This window comes from Ornithodoros turicata, chromosome 1, assembly GCF_037126465.1.
Source record: "Ornithodoros turicata isolate Travis chromosome 1, ASM3712646v1, whole genome shotgun sequence".
In the NCBI taxonomy this organism is placed as follows: domain Eukaryota; kingdom Metazoa; phylum Arthropoda; class Arachnida; order Ixodida; family Argasidae; genus Ornithodoros; species Ornithodoros turicata.
In genome coordinates this window covers 70637213-70654040 of record NC_088201.1, presented here as the reverse complement: position 1 = coordinate 70654040, position 16828 = coordinate 70637213, and the positions used below count along the sequence as shown (strand labels likewise).

General features: G+C 46.5%; 1 protein-coding gene and 29 non-coding genes across 30 annotated transcripts in view; 29 read left to right on the top strand and 1 right to left on the bottom strand.

Annotated features, from left to right (window-relative positions):
• LOC135400529 (BPTI/Kunitz domain-containing protein-like) overlaps window positions 1-16828 on the bottom strand; it is a 145449-nt gene that overhangs the window by 117795 nt on the left and 10826 nt on the right. The window lies entirely within an intron of this gene.
• Window positions 6879-6962, top strand: Trnal-cag (transfer RNA leucine (anticodon CAG)). The gene has a single exon. It is a non-coding gene; the product is annotated as a tRNA-Leu (tRNA).
• On the top strand, window positions 7204-7287 carry Trnal-cag (transfer RNA leucine (anticodon CAG)). The gene has a single exon. It is a non-coding gene; the product is annotated as a tRNA-Leu (tRNA).
• Trnal-cag (transfer RNA leucine (anticodon CAG)) lies at window positions 7517-7600 on the top strand. The gene has a single exon. It is a non-coding gene; the product is annotated as a tRNA-Leu (tRNA).
• On the top strand, window positions 7834-7917 carry Trnal-cag (transfer RNA leucine (anticodon CAG)). Its single transcript has one exon. It is a non-coding gene; the product is annotated as a tRNA-Leu (tRNA).
• On the top strand, window positions 8151-8234 carry Trnal-cag (transfer RNA leucine (anticodon CAG)). Its single transcript has one exon. It is a non-coding gene; the product is annotated as a tRNA-Leu (tRNA).
• On the top strand, window positions 8468-8551 carry Trnal-cag (transfer RNA leucine (anticodon CAG)). The gene has a single exon. It is a non-coding gene; the product is annotated as a tRNA-Leu (tRNA).
• Window positions 8785-8868, top strand: Trnal-cag (transfer RNA leucine (anticodon CAG)). The gene has a single exon. It is a non-coding gene; the product is annotated as a tRNA-Leu (tRNA).
• On the top strand, window positions 9102-9185 carry Trnal-cag (transfer RNA leucine (anticodon CAG)). The gene has a single exon. It is a non-coding gene; the product is annotated as a tRNA-Leu (tRNA).
• Trnal-cag (transfer RNA leucine (anticodon CAG)) lies at window positions 9419-9502 on the top strand. Its single transcript has one exon. It is a non-coding gene; the product is annotated as a tRNA-Leu (tRNA).
• Trnal-cag (transfer RNA leucine (anticodon CAG)) lies at window positions 9736-9819 on the top strand. The gene has a single exon. It is a non-coding gene; the product is annotated as a tRNA-Leu (tRNA).
• Window positions 10053-10136, top strand: Trnal-cag (transfer RNA leucine (anticodon CAG)). The gene has a single exon. It is a non-coding gene; the product is annotated as a tRNA-Leu (tRNA).
• Window positions 10378-10461, top strand: Trnal-cag (transfer RNA leucine (anticodon CAG)). Its single transcript has one exon. It is a non-coding gene; the product is annotated as a tRNA-Leu (tRNA).
• Trnal-cag (transfer RNA leucine (anticodon CAG)) lies at window positions 10695-10778 on the top strand. The gene has a single exon. It is a non-coding gene; the product is annotated as a tRNA-Leu (tRNA).
• Trnal-cag (transfer RNA leucine (anticodon CAG)) lies at window positions 11012-11095 on the top strand. Its single transcript has one exon. It is a non-coding gene; the product is annotated as a tRNA-Leu (tRNA).
• On the top strand, window positions 11337-11420 carry Trnal-cag (transfer RNA leucine (anticodon CAG)). The gene has a single exon. It is a non-coding gene; the product is annotated as a tRNA-Leu (tRNA).
• Trnal-cag (transfer RNA leucine (anticodon CAG)) lies at window positions 11654-11737 on the top strand. The gene has a single exon. It is a non-coding gene; the product is annotated as a tRNA-Leu (tRNA).
• Trnal-cag (transfer RNA leucine (anticodon CAG)) lies at window positions 11971-12054 on the top strand. The gene has a single exon. It is a non-coding gene; the product is annotated as a tRNA-Leu (tRNA).
• On the top strand, window positions 12288-12371 carry Trnal-cag (transfer RNA leucine (anticodon CAG)). The gene has a single exon. It is a non-coding gene; the product is annotated as a tRNA-Leu (tRNA).
• On the top strand, window positions 12605-12688 carry Trnal-cag (transfer RNA leucine (anticodon CAG)). The gene has a single exon. It is a non-coding gene; the product is annotated as a tRNA-Leu (tRNA).
• Window positions 12922-13005, top strand: Trnal-cag (transfer RNA leucine (anticodon CAG)). The gene has a single exon. It is a non-coding gene; the product is annotated as a tRNA-Leu (tRNA).
• On the top strand, window positions 13239-13322 carry Trnal-cag (transfer RNA leucine (anticodon CAG)). The gene has a single exon. It is a non-coding gene; the product is annotated as a tRNA-Leu (tRNA).
• Window positions 13556-13639, top strand: Trnal-cag (transfer RNA leucine (anticodon CAG)). Its single transcript has one exon. It is a non-coding gene; the product is annotated as a tRNA-Leu (tRNA).
• Window positions 13873-13956, top strand: Trnal-cag (transfer RNA leucine (anticodon CAG)). Its single transcript has one exon. It is a non-coding gene; the product is annotated as a tRNA-Leu (tRNA).
• Trnal-cag (transfer RNA leucine (anticodon CAG)) lies at window positions 14190-14273 on the top strand. The gene has a single exon. It is a non-coding gene; the product is annotated as a tRNA-Leu (tRNA).
• Trnal-cag (transfer RNA leucine (anticodon CAG)) lies at window positions 14507-14590 on the top strand. The gene has a single exon. It is a non-coding gene; the product is annotated as a tRNA-Leu (tRNA).
• Window positions 14824-14907, top strand: Trnal-cag (transfer RNA leucine (anticodon CAG)). Its single transcript has one exon. It is a non-coding gene; the product is annotated as a tRNA-Leu (tRNA).
• Trnal-cag (transfer RNA leucine (anticodon CAG)) lies at window positions 15141-15224 on the top strand. Its single transcript has one exon. It is a non-coding gene; the product is annotated as a tRNA-Leu (tRNA).
• Window positions 15466-15549, top strand: Trnal-cag (transfer RNA leucine (anticodon CAG)). The gene has a single exon. It is a non-coding gene; the product is annotated as a tRNA-Leu (tRNA).
• Window positions 15791-15874, top strand: Trnal-cag (transfer RNA leucine (anticodon CAG)). Its single transcript has one exon. It is a non-coding gene; the product is annotated as a tRNA-Leu (tRNA).

Sequence of the window (16828 nt, the reverse complement as noted above, 5' to 3'; positions counted from 1 at the left end):
ACGTCTGAGTAAACCTTGTTATTTTGTTATGTTAAGTTGGAGTTCTCTACTTTTTTGTCTAGTTATGTCGTCTCCCGGCTTTTGGAGTACTTTTCCATAAAGATGCAGGTTGTGAGAGGCACATAAACACTGCTTACATTGCTAACCTGTCTATCACAAGACATGTGAAAGGATTGCCAAATTAAAATTCAGTAATACAAAAATGATTCTGAAATACATAATTCCAATAGAAGGGAGAGTAAACATTGGAATAACAGGTAAAGGTAAAGCACTGAAGTGTTGGCATTCTTCTGATGTGTATGATATACTGCTCTATTTAACCCATGGCATATATGTTGTCAAACATTAACTTCTTGCATTCAACATCAAGATGCTGTACCTATTCCATCTAAGCGACTCGTCTTTACACGGACACGTGGCACACCATTTTGGCACAAAGATTTGATATCTCTGCTTGTTGGACATATCAAGCAAATACTGTGCCAAAATTGTGTTACCTACATGACATACTGCTTTGCTGATATATGTTACGGAAGAAATACTCCTGAAGCAATTAAAGGAAGTGCATACGAGTACATATGCTTTGCAAAGTTGTTCCAAAGTTCCAAGTGTTGAATTGGCAAAGCGTTAGTCATCTCATAACAAAGTGATGAAAGAAACTCGTGAGAAATGCGGAGCCGCAAGCACTGTTGCATGGCCATGTTCACAATGGGCAATGACGCTTTTCACTTTGTGTACCGCGGACTGACTATGCTCAATGAGTGGTTTGCAGTACCTATGATTGATGTAGGCCATGGCAACTACCGATGCACTTTGCAGAGTGTGCAATGATGTCTTTTGTGAACGAGACAAACCTCAATATATTTCCACGTAATTTTGATCCTACAATTAATTGAGTTGAGGGTTTCAGGTATTTAAGTGTGCAGCTCTCTTCTGATATTTAGTGGGAATCACACATTGGTTACACATCCTCTAAGCCTCTTAAAAAAATTGTCTTCTTGAAGTGGACACGGAAACTACCTTTCGCAGACAGTACACTGCTGGCATACAAAACCCTTGTACAAAGTGCCTTAGAAACGGTACAAATGACATCACACTGTCCATCATAAAAACAAATGACATCATACTGTTCAACAGTGCCACCAATCTGGTACAGTTGAGCTACGCTCAAAGCTAGGGGGGACGAGTTCGCATCAAAAAGGCACGGTCTTGAGGGGATTATGGTGGTCTTTGACAGAGCACGCAACTTTCGGTCCTACTTTTCTTTCAAGAGGAGGCAGTGAACAAGTGCCCATTTGTGGAACCCAGCCCTCCCCTTCCGATTTGTTTCAGTATCAGTCTGTCTACCAATGTCATGATGACATTTCTATTCTGTTGAGTTTCTTACATGCTGTCCAGGACATATATGTAGATAGGTAGGTATACCAATAATTTTTTTTATTACTACCCTTCTTTTATAGTTTGAATCCCTCGAAAAACCATTGCACAGCACCAGAACACAAAGGCTACATAATGACCCAGTTTCACCAACCTTTTCAGCATCTGAACTAAGATGAACGGTCATTAAACTATCTGCTTCACCACATCACCGATGGAAAAAAAGAAGTGTCTGTTAAGTGTCTGTTCGAGGATTGGCAACCCTTGATATTGGTTCAGTTAACCAGAGTTGGTGAAACCGGGCCTATGGAAGTCACCGAAACATTCATCACATCACAAACCAAAGTTTGTAAAAAGAATTGAGTGCTAGCATGAAGTTTTGGCAATTCTGAGTAGCATTTTAACTGCTGCCTATGTAGCTGCTGCATAATTACAAGTAATTCAGAAAAAGTAGTACAAAATTTGAGGGTACTCTACTCTATCTTCTTCTGCATGGTATTGAAAACTGTGATGATTCCAAGTGCTCATCGTCTTGGCCCAGATTCTGTAGCAGATTTATCAGCCATTTGTGTTCCTATTTGTGGTACTGTGGCAAACTAGTCACTCCACCCACATACCAGCATTCCTAGGTTACACATACCATGTGGTTGATATACGAAGAGGGGAGTCAAGTCCTGTAGATCGCATAAACAAAATACAGAAACCGACACTGAAGATTTTTGTTTAAGTTTAATTTGTACAAGCTTTCGCGTGGAGGTCCACGCTTCCTCAGGTAGGACATGAGGAAGCGTGGACCTCCAAGCGAAAGCTTCGACAAATTAAACTTAAACAAAAATCTTGAGTGTCGGTTTCTGTATTTTGTTTATGTAACGTGTAGTTATAAGAGTGGTGTAAACCATCTCGCAGAAGTTGCAGATGTTGTTCATCAACTTTATGTTGAGATGGACAGGGAGTTTCATTGCCTGGGGCAATACTCTACCCCATAACTGCTTGTGGTGTGAGGAAGGAAATAATGTCCTATGGAGTCCAAAATTGCCAAAAGAGCTTCGAGAGCAGGCATTCGTGGGCTCGATTTAGCTATAGGCCAAGAAATTTTAGAGAGAGGGGCAGGACTTCAGATTATTGAGATCTCAAAATGGCAGTTTGGAAAGCTCAGTAGTGTGGGCAATGACAACGAATATACTCTGGATCTTCTACAGCACCTGAGAGAGCCAACTTGCCTCATGTGGTGATGACACTGAGCTGTAAATGCCCCATTGAGTCACAGTGCACCACATTGGCGAGAAGTGTTTTGTGGCATCCAGAAACCAAGCTCTGGACCAACATTTCTCAGTATAGACGGGACGAAAACGTCAGTTGTCCATTGACAGGAACACTATTTAAACAATCCATTGATATGTTGGTGAACGAGATCTGCTTTCTACATGACCAGTAACATTCCTTTGCTATCTTTCACTGTGATTTAATTAAACACATCCCTCATGTGACGGCGTTCCCGGCACAGTTTTACCTTGCTAAACCACTTTTCGCGGCGCTTATCAAACATAACATTAGCGGTTCTTCGTAGGCCGAGGCCGATGAAAGCAAGAGACGTTTCCATGATGTTTACCGTGATGTACGTGATTACCGTCGTGACAAATGGTCGACACAGCAGTTTTGCGGTACGTTTTATATGTTGCCTATCGTGGACATTTTTCGCTACCAGATTGCTTGTCCAAAACAGCTACGACTGCATCAATGTCACTTCACCAATGAATTCCTTCATAAGTTACACGCGCGTGTTAGCACACCAAGTCGTTACACGTCTGAAAAATACCTGACGAAATCGGCAGAAGAAACATATGCTTTATTAGAGCTTGCAGTGATTATCCTTTTCATGCAGCACATCACGCAACACCATACAGCTCCGTCGTTACTCCATTTTCTCTAATAGCCTCGTCCCCAATAGTAGCCGAACGGCCGAACCTCTGAACGTTGTTTTCCTAGTATTCATACGCGTAGTTATTTACGCCTCTAACTTAATTAAATTAATGAATAATTGAGAGATACATGCTGAATACCACACAGAATTGCATAAAGACTCGTTATTCTGGAGTGTGACCTTCTTAAACACTGATTTTCTCACGTAAAACCATGCTTAACACTGGACTGCATAGACCCATTGTGATTTATTTTGACAGTTTGAATTTGAAAGGATTGGAATTTGAAGGGTGGATTTCTTAGCGTGGATTTCAAAAGTTTTATTATTAAGAGTGGGTAACAGGGTACACCCGAAAAGACTGGTTCGCGTCTTATCAGTTTACGCGCCAACAAATGTAACCGATAGAACGAAGTTCTTCCAGTCGCTGGATGGCTTTACTGACACTTCGGAGGAAATTTTGATGGCAGGAGATTTTAATTGGGCACCACAAAGGACAGTGACAGACAACCCAAGCGTCGCGTGAAAGATGGAAGTGTGTCTGTACTTCGTAAGCTATGTGATACAGTTGACATTGTAGATGCATCTGAGGAATGTGACAACGGACAAGTAAACTTTACCCATTGGCAAGGAAACAGCCATGCCAGACTAGATAGGATCTATATGTCCGCCTCGCTGAAGAGGGGTCAGTGCAAGGTTGCAACTGTCCCGGTGCCATTCTCGGATCATGCTTTGGTTGCGACTACTATTTCCCTGGGAAAGAGCGAAGTTCGGCAGATGAGTGGGCAGGGCCATTGGAAGTTGAATGAGGAGCTTCTAAAAGATGAAAAATTTTGCCATAGGATCGCTTCAGAGCTTAGCCACATGTTGCAGTCAGAGGCATGTGACGCTTGTACGTGGGAGAAGTTCAAGTTGAAGGTGCAAAGGGTTGCCAAAGAAGAAGGCGAAAGAAGGAAGAGAGAGGAGGATGAAGAGAGGAAGGCTTATAAAGATCTTCTTTTGAAGTTGGTGCAGGAGGAAGAAGCAAATCCAGGGAGCTTTGTTGATGAGATAAAGAAGTGCAAGGAAGAGTACCTCAGAACCCTCCAGAAGAGATACAGGGGAGCGGTGGTTCGGAGCAGGGAGCAGGCTCTCGCTGCAGATGAACAGCCTTCGCGGGTCTTCTTGACAATGGAGCGCAAGCATGTTGAACGAAAAACGATCAGAAGACTGAAAGGCATAGCAGGCGTCATTGAGGAGGAAAGGGAAATTGAAAGAATATTTGTCGACGAATACCAAAGACTTCTCAGTAATGAAAGAACACGGGATGCAGGCACACTCGCGGAAGTTACCTGGACTGCAACAGTACCGACAGGAGTAAGAGATCAAATGAATACTGTGATTGAAGCCGACGAGATAGCTGCAGCGATAAGAAGTATGAAAAAGAATAAAGCGCCTGGTCCGGATGGCATTGGAAACGCCTTTTATCAAACCTTTTGTGATCAAGTAGCTGGAGTATTGGAAAATGTATATGCTGATATATACAAACGGAAGTTACTTCCGCCGTCTTTGAGAAAAGCGCATACCGTGCTCCTGCCAAAGAACAACTGTGCAGTTCCTACAGTAAGTGACTTCAGACCCATCAGCTTGCTCTGTAGTGATTACAAAATCCTTGCCAAGATCTTAGCGAAAAGACTGCAATTGGGGCTCAGGGAAGTGATTGGAAACCACCAGGCATACGGCTTAAAAGGCAGATCGATCACCGAACATTTGCATATTATGCGGACAGTGTGGGAATGGGCAGAAATGACTGGCACGCCGCTCGCCGTATTGCAGGCAGATCTGAGCAAGGCTTTCGATCGGGTTAAACACGAATATTTGTTCGAGTTACTGAAACAATGCCAGGTTGGAGAATATGTGTTCAACTGGGTTAAACTGTGCTACAGAGAACTTACACTAAGTCTGGTAGTGAACGGTAGGATAACGGAAAGCATCCCGGTGCGAGCATCTGTTCGTCAGGGATGTCCCCTCTCTCCTACGTTATTTGCATTGTATATAGAACCCTGTGCAGAATATATTACAGGACACTACAGTGATTGGCCTGAGAACGCCTACAGTAGAGGTGAAAGTGTTGTGCTACGCCGATGACCTGGCTGTGATTTGTTCTTCCAAAGAACAAATAGGAAAGGTGCTTCGTCATGTGGGTGAATTTTCCAGAGCTTCGGGTGCGGTGCTGAATATAAAAAAGACTAAAGGCTCGTGGCTAGGCGACTGGGGGACGACCCCTGTCAACTTCATGCAAGTCACTTTTGAAGTGGGGAGGCTTAAGTATCTTGGAATTGTGTTAGACCGAGACGCTCCTATCGGGTCATCATGGACATCCCGCCTGGGAGCGGTGCGTGGGAAGGTGGCAGGAATTCGGGGGAGGTCGCTGACCTTTTTAAATAGGGCGTACCTTTCTAATGCTGTTTTGTATCCAGTGCTGTGGTATGTGGGTCAGGCGGCGCCGTGTAACGCCCAGGTGATTGGGAATGCGCACAGGATCTTTGCCCAGAACATTTGGAATTCATCCTTCGAGAGAATGGCCAGGAACAATTTGTTTCGAGGTCTAAAGATGGGTGGATTTGGCCTAGTGAATCTTGAAGTGAAAATCTTGGTGCATCGATTCATGTATTTTCGTAATGTGCGCAGCCCGCGCTTACGGTGGGCCATGCAAACTTTAGGTACTTGTTATCTTGGAGAATGGATGGTATCATCCTGGTATGGCCGGGGTAGAAGTGCAGGGAAAGTGAGTGCCTTTTATAAGGAGATAGCTTACGCTGTGCGTTTTCCCACTCTGAGGTTTTCATGGGATTACCTAGTAGGAGTTAAGCGAAATACTCTCTACTGGGCGGTGGTGGAGAATGTTTGCCCGGTACCCATATATTGGAGTCCGACGGCGGGTAAAAGGCAGGCAAATGTAATGGCTAGGCTAAGGCATTACTCGGTGGCGCAGTACGTAAAAAACACTTTCATAGGATTGTTGACGGAGACCCTTCCAACGAACAAATGGTTACTGAACAAGGGTTTCCTAGTAATGTCGACGAAGTGCTACTTCTGTTCAGCGGAATAGACGGTTCGGCATCTATTTACAGAATGCAGAAATGCTATATGTATTTGGTCAGATATTGAGAAAGCTCTGGGGCACAGGTTGGATGTGACATGGGAGAGCCTTAAATATCTGCGTCCAATACAGAGCATGCCTGGACAAACCGCGGAAGTCATCTTGTTGCTTGGAATCCAAGCAATCTGGTCAGACCGAAATGACAAGGCAGATGGTAGAGCGAGAAACAAGAGTCATTGGGAATATGTTGCCCAGGTAGCGCAGTGGACTCTTAGCTTGATGGACACAGACAGGGGTGGAGCAATGGATCTCCCGACACTTCAGAAATGCCTGAGTAACCCGTGGGAAAAAACTGTGCTGTAACGTGAACTGCGGGTGCCTCGCGTAGCACTAGGAGTTGAAGGTACGCTAGCAGTAATAGCGCACGGCCACCACAGTGTGGGTGACCTTTTATGATGTAATGGTTTTAATGTAGCGACGTAAATAAAGGAAAAAAAAAAAGTCAGGATGGCCGAGTGGTCTAAGGCGCTGCGTTCAGGTCGCAGTCCGGTTCTCCGGGCGTGGGTTCGAATCCCACTTCTGACACACACGTTTTTGTACACGGGTTGTACTCGTGCGTCAAGCAGAAGAGACAGTGGTAGAAAACGAAGCGTGACAGGTAGGAAACACAGCATGCGAAGCAGCAAAGGGCCGTCTCTGCTTCACCTCGCTATCGTTCACATAAAGGATTGAAGATTTTTGAAACGAACGTTCTATTATTATGGAGACGTAACTAACGCAAATGATCTCATAGAGCTGCTGATAAGTTTTACACGAGACTTCTCTTGTCAGGATGGCCGAGTGGTCTAAGGCGCTGCGTTCAGGTCGCAGTCCGGTTCTCCGGGCGTGGGTTCGAATCACACTTCTAACATACACGGGTTGTACTCGTGCGTCAAGCATAAGAGACAGTGGTAGAAAACGAAGCGTGACAGGTAGGAAACACAGCATGCGAAGCAGCAAAGGGCAGTCTCTGCTTCACCTCGCTATCGTTCACATAAGGGATTGAAGATTTTTGAAATGAAGGTTCCATTATTATGGAGACGTAACTAACGCAAATGATCTCATAGAGCTGCTGATGAGTTTTACACAAGACTTTCATTGTCAGGATGGCCGAGTGGTCTAAGGCGCTGCGTTCAGGTCGCAGTCCGGTTCTCCGGGCGTGTGTTCGAATCACACTTCTAACACACACGTTTTTGTACACGTGTTGTACTCGTGCGTCAAGCAGAAGTGATAGTGGTAGAAAACGAAGCGTGACAGGTAGGAAACACAGCATGCAAAGGGCAGTCTCTGCTTCACCTCGCTATCGTTCACATGAGGGATTGAAGATTTTCGAAACGAAGGTTCCATTATTATGGAGACGTAACTAACGCAAATGATCTCATAGAGCTGCTGATGAGTTTTACACAAGACTTTCATTGTCAGGATGGCCGAGTGGTCTAAGGCGCTGCGTTCAGGTCGCAGTCCGGTTCTCCGGGCGTGGGTTCGAATCCCACTTCTGACACACACATTTTTGTACACGGGTTGTACTCGTGCGTCAAGCAGAAGAGACAGTGGTAGAAAACGAAGCGTGACAGGTAGGAAACACAGCATGCAAAGGGCAGTCTCTGCTTCACCTCGCTATCGTTCACATAACGGATTGAAGATTTTTGAAACGAAGGTTCCATTATTATGGAGACGTAACTAACGCAAATGATCTCATAGAGCTGCTGATGAGTTTTACACCAGGCTTTCCTTGTCAGGATGGCCGAGTGGTCTAAGGCGCTGCGTTCAGGTCGCAGTCCGGTTCTCCGGGCGTGGGTTCGAATCCCACTTCTGACACACACATTTTTGTACACGGGTTGTACTCGTGCGTCAAGCAGAAGAGACAGTGGTAGAAAACGAAGCGTGACAGGTAGGAAACACAGCATGCAAAGGGCAGTCTCTGCTTCACCTCGCTATCGTTCACATAAGGGATTGAAGATTTTCGAAACGAAGGTTCCATTATTATGGAGACGTAACTAACGCAAATGATCTCATAGAGCTGCTGATGAGTTTTACACCAGGCTTTCCTTGTCAGGATGGCCGAGTGGTCTAAGGCGCTGCGTTCAGGTCGCAGTCCGGTTCTCCGGGCGTGGGTTCGCATCCCACTTCTGACACACACGTTTTTGTACACGGGTTGTACTCGTGCGTCAAGCAGAAGAGACAGTGGTAGTAAACGAAGCGTGACAGGTAGGAAACACAGCATGCAAAGGGCGGTCTCTGCTTCACCTCGCTATCGTTCACATAAGGGATTGAAGATTTTTGAAACGAAGGTTCCATTATTATGGAGACGTAAGTAACGCAAATGATCTCATAGAGCTGCTGATGAGTTTTACACAAGATTTTCGTTGTCAGGATGGCCGAGTGGTCTAAGGCGCCGCGTTCAGGTCGCAGTCCGGTTCTCCGGGCGTGGGTTCGAATCCCACTTCTGACACACACGTTTTTGTACACGGGTTGTACTCGTGCGTCAAGCAGAAGAGACAGTGGTAGAAAACGAAGCGTGACAGGTAGGAAACACAGCATGCAAAGGGCAGTCTCTGCTTCACCTCGCTATCGTTCACATAAGGGATTGAAGATTTTCGAAACGAAGGTTCCATTATTATGGAGACGTAACTAACGCAAATGATCTCATAGAGCTGCTGATGAGTTTTACACAAGACTTTCATTGTCAGGATGGCCGAGTGGTCTAAGGCGCTGCGTTCAGGTCGCAGTCCGGTTCTCCGGGCGTGGGTTCGAATCCCACTTCTGACACACACGTTTTTGTACACGGGTTGTACTCGTGCGTCAAGCAGAAGAGACAGTGGTAGAAAACGAAGCGTGACAGGTAGGAAACACAGCATGCAAAGGGCAGTCTCTGCTTCACCTCGCTATCGTTCACATAAGGGATTGAAGATTTTCGAAACGAAGGTTCCATTATTATGGAGACGTAACTAACGCAAATGATCTCATAGAGCTGCTGATGAGTTTTACACAAGACTTTCATTGTCAGGATGGCCGAGTGGTCTAAGGCGCTGCGTTCAGGTCGCAGTCCGGTTCTCCGGGCGTGGGTTCGAATCCCACTTCTGACACACACTTTTTTGTACACGGGTTGTACTCGTGCGTCAAGCAGAAGTGATAGTGGTAGAAAACGAAGCGTGACAGGTAGGAAACACAGCATGCAAAGGGCAGTCTCTGCTTCACCTCGCTATCGTTCACATAAGGGATTGAAGATTTTCGAAACGAAGGTTCCATTATTATGGAGACGTAACTAACGCAAATGATCTCATAGAGCTGCTGATGAGTTTTACACAAGACTTTCATTGTCAGGATAGCCGAGTGGTCTAAGGCGCTGCGTTCAGGTCGCAGTCCGGTTCTCCGGGCGTGGGTTCGAATCCCGCTTCTGACACACACATTTTTGTACACGGGTTGTACTCGTGCGTCAAGCAGAAGAGACAGTGGTAGAAAACGAAGCGTGACAGGTAGGAAACACAGCATGCAAAGGGCAGTCTCTGCTTCACCTCGCTATCGTTCACATAACGGATTGAAGATTTTTGAAACGAAGGTTCCATTATTATGGAGACGTAACTAACGCAAATGATCTCATAGAGCTGCTGATGAGTTTTACACCAGACTTTCCTTGTCAGGATGGCCGAGTGGTCTAAGGCGCTGCGTTCAGGTCGCAGTCCGGTTCTCCGGGCGTGGGTTCGAATCCCACTTCTGACACACACGTTTTTGTACACGGGTTGTACTCGTGCGTCAAGCAGAAGAGACAGTGGTAGTAAACGAAGCGTGACAGGTAGGAAACACAGCATGCGAAGCAGCAAAGGGAGGTCTCTGCTTCACCTCGCTATCGTTCACATAAGGGATTGAAGATTTTTGAAACGAAGGTTCCATTATTATGGAGACGTAAGTAACGCAAATGATCTCATAGAGCTGCTGATGAGTTTTACACAAGACTTTCATTGTCAGGATGGCCGAGTGGTCTAAGGCGCTGCGTTCAGGTCGCAGTCCGGTTCTCCGGGCGTGGGTTCGAATCCCACTTCTGACACACACTTTTTTGTACACGGGTTGTACTCGTGCGTCAAGCAGAAGTGATAGTGGTAGAAAACGAAGCGTGACAGGTAGGAAACACAGCATGCAAAGGGCAGTCTCTGCTTCACCTCGCTATCGTTCACATAAGGGATTGAAGATTTTCGAAACGAAGGTTCCATTATTATGGAGACGTAACTAACGCAAATGATCTCATAGAGCTGCTGATGAGTTTTACACAAGACTTTCATTGTCAGGATGGCCGAGTGGTCTAAGGCGCTGCGTTCAGGTCGCAGTCCGGTTCTCCGGGCGTGGGTTCGAATCCCACTTCTGACACACACATTTTTGTACACGGGTTGTACTCGTGCGTCAAGCAGAAGAGACAGTGGTAGAAAACGAAGCGTGACAGGTAGGAAACACAGCATGCAAAGGGCAGTCTCTGCTTCACCTCGCTATCGTTCACATAACGGATTGAAGATTTTTGAAACGAAGGTTCCATTATTATGGAGACGTAACTAACGCAAATGATCTCATAGAGCTGCTGATGAGTTTTACACCAGACTTTCCTTGTCAGGATGGCCGAGTGGTCTAAGGCGCTGCGTTCAGGTCGCAGTCCGGTTCTCCGGGCGTGGGTTCGAATCCCACTTCTGACACACACGTTTTTGTACACGGGTTGTACTCGTGCGTCAAGCAGAAGAGACAGTGGTAGTAAACGAAGCGTGACAGGTAGGAAACACAGCATGCGAAGCAGCAAAGGGAGGTCTCTGCTTCACCTCGCTATCGTTCACATAAGGGATTGAAGATTTTTGAAACGAAGGTTCCATTATTATGGAGACGTAAGTAACGCAAATGATCTCATAGAGCTGCTGATGAGTTTTACACAAGACTTTCATTGTCAGGATGGCCGAGTGGTCTAAGGCGCTGCGTTCAGGTCGCAGTCCGGTTCTCCGGGCGTGGGTTCGAATCCCACTTCTGACACACACGTTTTTGTACACGGGTTGTACTCGTGCGTCAAGCAGAAGAGACAGTGGTAGAAAACGAAGCGTGACAGGTAGGAAACACAGCATGCAAAGGGCAGTCTCTGCTTCACCTCGCTATCGTTCACATAAGGGATTGAAGATTTTCGAAACGAAGGTTCCATTATTATGGAGACGTAACTAACGCAAATGATCTCATAGAGCTGCTGATGAGTTTTACACAAGACTTTCATTGTCAGGATGGCCGAGTGGTCTAAGGCGCTGCGTTCAGGTCGCAGTCCGGTTCTCCGGGCGTGGGTTCGAATCCCACTTCTGACACACACGTTTTTGTACACGGGTTGTACTCGTGCGTCAAGCAGAAGAGACAGTGGTAGAAAACGAAGCGTGACAGGTAGGAAACACAGCATGCAAAGGGCAGTCTCTGCTTCACCTCGCTATCGTTCACATAAGGGAATGAAGATTTTTGAAACGAAGGTTCCATTATTATGGAGACGTAACTAACGCAAATGATCTCATAGAGCTGCTGATGAGTTTTACACCAGACTTTCGTTGTCAGGATGGCCGAGTGGTCTAAGGCGCTGCGTTCAGGTCGCAGTCCGGTTCTCCGGGCGTGGGTTCGAATCCCACTTCTGACACACACGTTTTTGTACACGGGTTGTACTCGTGCGTCAAGCAGAAGAGACAGTGGTAGAAAACGAAGCGTGACAGGTAGGAAACACAGCATGCAAAGGGCAGTCTCTGCTTCACCTCGCTATCGTTCACATAAGGGATTGAAGATTTTCGAAACGAAGGTTCCATTATTATGGAGACGTAACTAACGCAAATGATCTCATAGAGCTGCTGATGAGTTTTACACAAGACTTTCATTGTCAGGATGGCCGAGTGGTCTAAGGCGCTGCGTTCAGGTCGCAGTCCGGTTCTCCGGGCGTGGGTTCGAATCCCACTTCTGACACACACTTTTTTGTACACGGGTTGTACTCGTGCGTCAAGCAGAAGAGACAGTGGTAGAAAACGAAGCGTGACAGGTAGGAAACACAGCATGCAAAGGGCACTCTCTGCTTCACCTTGCTATCGTTCACATAAGGGATTGAAGATTTTTGAAACGAAGGTTCCGTTATTATGGAGACGTAAGTAACGCAAATGATCTCATAGAGCTGCTGATGAGTTTTACACCAGACTTCCCTTGTCACGATGGCCGAGTGGTCTAAGGCGGTGCGTTCAGGTCGCAGTCTGGTTCTCCGGGCGTGGGTTCGAATCCCACTTCTGACACACACGTTTTTGTACACGGGTTGTACTCGTGCGTCAAGCAGAAGAGACAGTGGTAGAAAACGAAGCGTGACAGGTAGGAAACACAGCATGCAAAGGGCAGTCTCTGCTTCACCTCGCTATCGTTCACATAAGGGATTGAAGATTTTCGAAACGAAGGTTCCATTATTATGGAGACGTAACTAACGCAAATGATCTCATAGAGCTGCTGATGAGTTTTACACAAGACTTTCATTGTCAGGATGGCCGAGTGGTCTAAGGCGCTGCGTTCAGGTCGCAGTCCGGTTCTCCGGGCGTGGGTTCGAATCCCACTTCTGACACACACTTTTTTGTACACGGGTTGTACTCGTGCGTCAAGCAGAAGAGACAGTGGTAGAAAACGAAGCGTGACAGGTAGGAAACACAGCATGCAAAGGGCAGTCTCTGCTTCACCTCGCTATCGTTCACATAAGGGATTGAAGATTTTCGAAACGAAGGTTCCATTATTATGGAGACGTAACTAACGCAAATGATCTCATAGAGCTGCTGATGAGTTTTACACAAGACTTCCATTGTCAGGATGGCCGAGTGGTCTAAGGCGCTGCGTTCAGGTCGCAGTCCGGTTCTCCGGGCGTGGGTTCGAATCCCACTTCTGACACACACTTTTTTGTACACGGGTTGTACTCGTGCGTCAAGCAGAAGAGACAGTGGTAGAAAACGAAGCGTGACAGGTAGGAAACACAGCATGCAAAGGGCAGTCTCTGCTTCACCTTGCTATCGTTCACATAAGGGATTTAAGATTTTTGAAACGAAGGTTCCATTATTATGGAGACGTAACTAACGCAAATGATCTCATAGAGCTGCTGATGAGTTTTACACCAGACTTTCCTTGTCAGGATGGCCGAGTGGTCTAAGGCGCTGCGTTCAGGTCGCAGTCTGGTTCTCCGGGCGTGGGTTCGAATCCCACTTCTGACACACACGTTTTTGTACACGGGTTGTACTCGTGCGTCAAGCAGAAGAGACAGTGGTAGAAAACGAAGCGTGACAGGTAGGAAACACAGCATGCAAAGGGCAGTCTCTGCTTCACCTCGCTATCGTTCACATAAGGGATTGAAGATTTTTGAAACGAAGGTTCCGTTATTATGGAGACGTAACTAACGCAAATGATCTCATAGAGCTGCTGATGAGTTTTACACCAGACTTTCCTTGTCAGGATGGCCGAGTGGTCTAAGGCGCTGCGTTCAGGTCGCAGTCCGGTTCTCCGGGCGTGGGTTCGAATCCCACTTCTGACACACACTTTTTTGTACACGGGTTGTACTCGTGCGTCAAGCAGAAGAGACAGTGGTAGAAAACGAAGCGTGACAGGTAGGAAACACAGCATGCAAAGGGCAGTCTCTGCTTCACCTCGCTATCGTTCACATAAGGGATTGAAGATTTTCGAAACGAAGGTTCCATTATTATGGAGACGTAACTAACGCAAATGATCTCATAGAGCTGCTGATGAGTTTTACACAAGACTTCCATTGTCAGGATGGCCGAGTGGTCTAAGGCGCTGCGTTCAGGTCGCAGTCCGGTTCTCCGGGCGTGGGTTCGAATCCCACTTCTGACACACACTTTTTTGTACACGGGTTGTACTCGTGCGTCAAGCAGAAGAGACAGTGGTAGAAAACGAAGCGTGACAGGTAGGAAACACAGCATGCAAAGGGCAGTCTCTGCTTCACCTTGCTATCGTTCACATAAGGGATTTAAGATTTTTGAAACGAAGGTTCCATTATTATGGAGACGTAACTAACGCAAATGATCTCATAGAGCTGCTGATGAGTTTTACACCAGACTTTCCTTGTCAGGATGGCCGAGTGGTCTAAGGCGCTGCGTTCAGGTCGCAGTCTGGTTCTCCGGGCGTGGGTTCGAATCCCACTTCTGACACACACGTTTTTGTACACGGGTTGTACTCGTGTGTCAAGCAGAAGAGACAGTGGTAGAAAACGAAGCGTGACAGGTAGGAAACACAGCATGCAAAGGGCAGTCTCTGCTTCACCTCGCTATCGTTCACATAAGGGATTGAAGATTTTTGAAACGAAGGTTCCGTTATTATGGAGACGTAACTAACGCAAATGATCTCATAGAGCTGCTGATGAGTTTTACACCAGACTTTCCTTGTCAGGATGGCCGAGTGGTCTAAGGCGCTGCGTTCAGGTCGCAGTCCGGTTCTCCGGGCGTGGGTTCGAATCCCACTTCTGACACACACGTTTTTGTACACGGGTTGTACTCGTGCGTCAAGCAGAAGAGACAGTGGTAGAAAACGAAGCGTGACAGGTAGGAAACACAGCATGCAAAGGGCAGTCTCTGCTTCACCTCGCTATCGTTCACATAAGGGATTGAAGATTTTTGAAACGAAGGTTCCGTTATTATGGAGACGTAACTAACGCAAATGATCTCATAGAGCTGCTGATGAGTTTTACACCAGACTTTCCTTGTCAGGATGGCGGAGTGGTCTAAGGCGCTGCGTTCAGGTCGCAGTCCGGTTCTCCGGGCGTGGGTTCGAATCCCACTTCTGACACACACGTTTTTGTACACGGGTTGTACTCGTGCGTCAAGCAGAAGAGACAGTGGTAGAAAACGAAGCGTGACAGGTAGGAAACACAGCATGCGAAGCAGCAAAGGGCAGTCTCTGCTTCACCTCGCTATCGTTCACATAAGGGATTGAAGATTTTTGAAACGAAGGTTCCATTATTATGGAGACGTAACTAACGCAAATGATCTCATAGAGCTGCTGATGAGTTTTACACCAGACTTTCCTTGTCAGGATGGCCGAGTGGTCTAAGGCGCTGCGTTCAGGTCGCAGTCCGGTTCTCCGGGCGTGGGTTCGAATCCCACTTCTGACACACACGTTTTTGTACACGGGTTGTACTCGTGCGTCAAGCAGAAGAGACAGTGGTAGAAAACGAAGCGTGACAGGTAGGAAACACAGCATGCGAAGCAGCAAAGGGCAGTCTCTGCTTCACCTCGCTATCGTTCACATAAGGGATTGAAGATTTTTGAAACGAAGGTTCCATTATTATGGAGACGTAACTAACGCAAATGATCTCATAGAGCTGCTGATGAGTTTTACACCAGACTTTCCTTGTCAGGATGGCCGAGTGGTCTAAGGCGCTGCGTTCAGGTCGCAGTCCGGTTCTCCGGGCGTGGGTTCGAATCCCACTTCTGACACACACGTTTTTGTACACGGGTTGTACTCGTGCGTCAAGCAGAAGAGACAGTGGTAGAAAACGAAGCGTGACAGGTAGGAAACACAGCATGCGAAGCAGCAAAGGGCAGTCTCTGCTTCACCTCGCTATCGTTCACATAAGGGATTGAAGATTTTTGAAACGAAGGTTCTATTATTATGGAGACGTAACTAACGCAAATGATCTCATAGAGCTGGTGATGAGTTTTACATCAGACTTTCCTTGTCAGGATGGACGAGAAAGAGGTTGTTGCTGAACTGAGCGAAAACAAAGATCAACAGTGGTCTACAACGAAAGGAAAGAGTCTAAAATCGAGCAGTAATTTGGGGTTGAGACTTCTTTCAACACAAACTGACTTGTCCCAGTTGGAAGACGCAAATTTTTTGACAACATAGGCTTCGTAGCGCACAGCGGCAAAAGAGAGACACCCATAACACCGTTTAAAAGCAATGGGAAGAACAATATCAGTGGCAACTTTAAACGTGAGAGGTCTTAACTCTCGGAAGAAGCAGTACCAGCTAAGCCGCTATCTTGAAAAGTTCCCAGAAATAGACATGCTTGCGATACAAGAATCAAAAATCAGCACACAGGAAGAAACAGAGAGGTTAGTAGAAAAATGCTTCATCAAGCCATGCTATGGGAAACTCGGGAGGCTGTCTGTTGCTGCTAAGGAAGTTGGATTGTTTTAAACCGATATCTCACATGGTCGACAATCGGGGCAGACTAGCAGTGATGGACGTACTCATTGACGGCGAAATATGGCGTTTTCTAAATGTCTACGCACCGAATGAACCGCAAGACAGAGCAGCCTTTTTTGAAACTGTGAGTAAACTCGTCAACAGCACTTATAAAACGGTGCTACTGGGTGATTTCAATTGCACGTTGAACACAGAGGACCGAAGTAATCGGGAAGAGGATAAAGATAAAGGTACGGACG